Here is a 6000-nt window from a genome sequence, read left to right on the forward strand (position 1 = left end):
TGTTCAGAATTAAATCTTACAAGGACTTTTTAAAGAACCAAATGCAACTAAAATGACATCAATCAAAATTAGAACTGTTTGGGCCCATGGATCAACGCTATGTTTGGAGGAGGAACAACAAGGCCTATGAAGAAAAGAACACCTTGCCTACTGTGAAGCATGGCGGGGGGGTCAATCATGCTTTGGGGCTGTTTTGCTTCTACAGGTAGAGGGAAGCTTCAGCGTGTGCAAGGTACCATGAATTCTCTTCAGTACCAGGAGATATTGGATGAAAATGTGATGCAGTCCGTCACAAACCTGAGGCTTGGGAGACGTTGGACCTTTCAACAGGACAATGATCCCAAGCATACCTCCAAGTCAACTAGAGCATGGTTGCAGATTAAAGGCTGGAACATTTTGAAGTGGCCATCGCAGTCACCAGACTTAAATCCGATTGAGAACCTCTGGTGGGACTTAAAGAAAGCAGTTGCAGCGCGCAAGCCTAAGAATGTGACTGAACTGGAGGCTTTTGCCCATGAATAATGGGCGAAGATACCCGTAGATCGCTGCAAGACACTTGTGTCAAGCTATGCTTCACATTTAAAAGTTGTTATAACTGGAAAAGGATGTTGTACTAAGTACTAAGATTGAATGTCACTTGGGGGTTGAATAAAACTGATAATGATGTGAGCACAGAAAATACATTTGTGGTTATTTCATTATAAATGTTATGTTATATTTGTCTGACTTACAAGTGCCTCTTTGATTTAATTGTAAACAAGATGACTGAAATGATCAAAATCAATGTCAAACTGGCCAAAACACTCAATTTCAGTGGGGGTTGAATAATTTTGAACACAACTGTGTATGAAGCAACAAGGAGCATAAGCATGAAACCGCAGTCAGGATAAGGGCTCCGCAATTTCAACATACATCTGTCTCTTTGGACTCCAATCACATCTGGATGGGGTAAATCTTGTGGGCAGCTGCCAGCATATGATGGAAATAAAAGCAGCACAAGAGTGATGAGGAGAGTGTAGGAGATGAATCGGGCACAGGAGAGGAATGTGGGGGGGGGGGGGGGATGTAGGGGCAGAGGGAAAGTAAGGAAATAGGATGACGTGGGTAAGGGTTGTAGCAGCAGTAAATAGAAGCCAGGCGGCCGTTAGAAATAACAGAGAAGGAAGAGAGATCGACCCCATAAAAAGGCACTGGGCTAGATAGAACCTGAGTTCCGCCAGACGGAGGTGCGGCCGTACGGTTTCAATGGCGACAAACCTCAAAGTCTCTCTTAATTGCAAAGTTTGCTTCCTTATCTTCGGATGGAAGCATTTCAATAGGCCCTTTTCTTCGGCGATTTTTTCTTCTGCGCCAGACGCCATTCCTCCGGCTGTGGCAGACTGGGGAGGTCCGGTGTCGGGTTGCAGGGGAGCCAGGACGGAGTGTCCAGGGCGTCGGTTCCCAAGACCTCCCACATAGGCGGTAAGTCCTCCGGGGTTCTCACAGTATATTGCTTCGCCCAGATCAAAGTGCACAGGCCGAAAGGGAAGAGCCATCTGACCGGCAGCTTTTTGTCCTTCAATAGCAAGGTCAACGGGCGCAAGTTCCTGCACTTGGCCAATGTGCTTGCCGCCAGGTCCTTATGTCCATCTAGAGTGGCGTCTCCTTTCTCTCTAGCCACTCTCAAGACGGCAGCTGTATCCAGAAAGTTCATCAGGGCACATACAGCGTCTCTAGGTGATTCTCCCGCGGCAGGTTTTGGCCTGAGAGCTCTATGGACCCTTTTGATAGTAATGGCGGCAGCCTGTTCCTCGCCCACCAAGGTTGCAAATAGGCGGCGGACCGTGTCCGTCAGGTCTTCAGCCTGCGCTAATTCGGGTATACCCCGCAGCTGAATATTTTTCCTCCGGCCTCTGTTTTCCTGGTCCTCCAGGTTGAAGACGGCTGTATTAATCATTTTAGACATGGCCGTCAGATGATCGTGAACTCCTTTCTCATGCTGGATAAAGAGGTCATGGCTGTCTTTCAGATGTTCGACCCCATTGCCGAGCTGTTAAAACTCAGACTTTATGTCCGAAAGTTCATTCATGACTGGTGAGAGGGCTTGGGCAAAGGATTGCTGCAAGAAGCCGCGGGTGAGAGGGAGGGAGTCCGCATCACCTCCGGTGTATGTCTCAGCATCCGAGCTGTCGGCCTCTGAGTCAGCTCCTTCTCTCTCGGAATTGATTTGCGCCTCGCGCGCCATCTTTCCCCAGTCAGGGTGCGAGGAGGATCTCCTATTAAGGTATTTTGTCAGGTCACCCTGCATCGTTTTCATCTTCAGGGTGTTCCCTGATGCACCCTCTTTGTCTCGCTAGGTTTTCCCCATCTTGAATCTGTGTCCACTCGATTATAAGCTAAAGAAGCTGGGTTAGTGGTGAGGAGCTCCGGCAGACACGTCCTACACCATGGCTTGCTGGCTCCGCCCCCAACTTACAACTATTAGACAAAGAAGATTATAGCACTATATTAGCTAAATTGCTCTATATTCGATTATTTTTTTCCGAATATTCGCTATATTGCTATAACTTGTTTTTTTCGAATATTCATAATATTCTAAAACAAGAATATATAGCAATATAGCGAATATTGGAAAAAACGAATATAGAGCAATTTAGCTAATATAGTGCTATAATCTTTTTTTTATAGTTGTAATTTTTTTCCAATCTGAACTTCAGATGAAAAAATGTACAACTATTAGACAAAGAAGATTATAGCAATATATTAGCTAAATTGCTCTATATTTGTTTTTCTCGAATATTAGCTATATTGCTATATATTCTTGTTTTAGAATATTACGAATATTCTAAAAAATAATCGAATATAGAGCAATTTAGCTAATATAGTGCTAAAATCTTCTTTGTCTAATAGTTGTAAGTTGAAAAATTAGCAATAAAAAATTTGTATTACGAAAATTCGCAAACAACACTACTCCTAAAGTCAAATATACTGCAGCCTTCTCATTGGCCCACAAGCTAGAAGCAGGGAGGGATCATGTGTACTGATTAAAAAAAATATTGAATATTCGAAATTACGAATATATATCACAATATTCTAAATATTCGAGATTTTTCGAAGTACCTATATTTGCCATAAAAATTTGAAATTCGAATATTCGTGATCAACACTAGTCCTTAATGATTCCTCTAGATTATCCCTGTTAGCCCCTGTAACTTTGGAGGAGGTGAAAAAAGTCCTTAGATCTACGCTGTCTGGCAAAAGCCCAGGCCCAGATGGTCTTACGGTGGCTTATTATAAAACGTTCCTCCCAGTCTTAGGCCCACAACTGGTAACTTTTTTCAATTCTCTTATGAATGGGACTCCTCTGACTAAACAGGCATTGGAAGCACATATCATTGTTTTAACAAAGCCGGGCAAGGACTTGGAAGTTCCATCTAGCTTTAGACCGATTTCACTGCTTAATGTATACGTGAAATTATGGGCGAAACTTTTAGCCAATAGACTCTCCCCTCTGTTGCCAGGGATTGTCTCTCCTGAACAGTGTGGCTTTGTGGGGAACAGGGAGTGTAGAGACAGCACCTTTCGTGTCTTACAGGCCCAGCAATTCGCCTTAAAAAAAGAGAAGAAGCTTGTGTTCCTTAGCAGTGATACTGAAAAGGCGTTTGATAGAGTGGATTGGAATTATATGAAATCTGCACTGCTGAAATTTGACCTCCCCTTTCAGTTTGTTGGCGCGGTGCTGTCTCTGTACTCTAGCCCTTCTGCAAAGGTTCAGGTCAACGGCATACTGTTGCCTACCTTTAAGATATCTAATGGGACTCGACAGGGTTGCCTGCTCTCGCCCACACTGTTTATATTGTGCTTGGAGACATTAATTCAGGCTTTGAGACAAGACCCCGCAATTAAAGGGTTAACAGTGGGTAAAGAGGTCCACACTGTGGCCGCGTTTGCGGACGATATGCTTCTTTTTTAACAAAACCAAAAGAGGTGTTACCATCCCTTCTAACAGCTAGACATCTGTGGATCATTGTCCAATTTTAAAATCAACCTCTCTAAATGCACAGCCTTAGGTATCAACATTTCCCGCTCGTCATCAGAGAACTTTAAGAGAGATTTCCCTTTCCAATGGCATAACTCACACATTAAGTATCTAGGAATCAAAGTAATAAAAAACCCTAACCAATTGTTTCACCAGAACTACTCACCATTGCTATCTGGAATCAAACAACAGTTGGCAGATATCAAAATCCCCTTTCTGTCTTGGATAGGGAGGAAAAATCTACTAAAAACTTAGATCTTGCCCAAATTATTATACACTATGCAGACCTTGCCCATACCTCTCCCTCAATCTTTCCTAGCACAAGTTCGTAGTCTCTTCCCCTCCTTCATATGGGGTAGCAGCAGAGCTAGGTTGGCATACAAAGTCTTAGCTAAACCCATGTTTAGAGGGGGTTTTGTACTCCCAGACGCGGCCACCTATTATAGAGCAATTCAACTCAGACTACACTCCGAAATTAGCAACCCTACGACAAATAAGTTGGAATGTAAAATTGCTAGGAGTTTACTGGGCCCTGGAGGTTTGGCGAGCTTATGGGATCCCAAAACTGTATTGAAGAGTAACAATGGTAGGGATAGAGTCAACCCTCTTAAAAGAGTTTTGGCCACATGGTCTAAGATTTCAATACTTATACGTCTGTCACCATTCACACCTATTTGTTGTATACCATACTTACTAGTAAAGGGTTTCCAAGACAACCTAGGAATGTGGGCGGCTCTGGGCACTGATGCGAGAGGCGACATTTTAAAACAACGAATAGTCCCTTCTATCCATAGCCTTAAATCAAGTTTTCCTCATATTCCATGGACACCTCTACACTACTCGCAATTCCTGAAGATATGTACCTCTCCCGTTCTTTTTGTGTTATTTTTCTCACCCCAAGTTACTGTTCTTCTGTTTAGACTTAGCTGGGATGACTCGAATAGTTTTCCACGCACAGCGATCTAGAAGTTGTCAGTTTCCACAATTTCCTAGTATTAAGGACTCTGTCGTGGTATAGGCAAATAAACAAATGGCATACATATTATCATCCTGTTAATAAAGACTCCAGTCCGAATTTGCTATTTGTTTGTATGTCATCCTGGCACCAACTGCTATAAGTTCAACAATTTAGTTCTTAACATCTAGAAATATTTTCTTTACAATGTCAATACTAGAATGATATTTTATTTCATTGTAATACACGTCATGACTTTTAATGATTTGTAATCCAATCTTAGCCACATCTATGTTATAGTTTTTCACTATCACCCTGTTGTGAAACAGAATTATTTTTCTTTTGAACTTTCAAAACTTAATAAAAAAAGAATTTAAACAGTACATAGCTTGCACCCCTGATCGAATTTGTCCTTCTTGGTATGACTCGATCTTGTTATGACAAACGAATAAAAAAGGGACCGTCTCTAAGATCTATAACAAGATTTTGGATAATGATGACCTCTATAGACCCCTATTTGTCTCCCAATGGGAAAGGCATATGAACGTCACTTTTGATAATTACACGATAGACATGATTTTATGCCATTCACATGGGTACTCCAGATGTATCAGGATTCAGGAAAATGCCTACAAATTGGTTACCAGGTGGTACAACACGCCAGTCAAACTTCATGCCATGGACTCCTCACATTCAGATCAGTGTTGGAGGTGCAAAGATGCTACAGGCACCTTATTTCACATTTGGTGGAATTGCCCCCTAATCTCCCCGTTCTGGGATATGATTTCCAGACATATTCAGGAAATTAGCCGCTCCTCTTCTCCACTTACCCCTTTAATAGTCTTGCTCAATTTGCATTCCCTGTTGGCCTCACTAGTCGCTGCGGCGAAACTTTTAATTCCTATGTTTTGGCTCACCAACAAACTGCCGCAACTAACAGATTGGATTGATAAGGTACAGGAGATACCCCAGCTGGAAGAGATGACTAGTTGGGAATCCTTGTCTCATGACAAGTATTTGTTGGACT

The sequence above is a fragment of the Bufo gargarizans genome, chromosome 2 (assembly GCF_014858855.1).
Source record: "Bufo gargarizans isolate SCDJY-AF-19 chromosome 2, ASM1485885v1, whole genome shotgun sequence".
In the NCBI taxonomy this organism is placed as follows: Eukaryota; Metazoa; Chordata; class Amphibia; order Anura; family Bufonidae; genus Bufo; species Bufo gargarizans.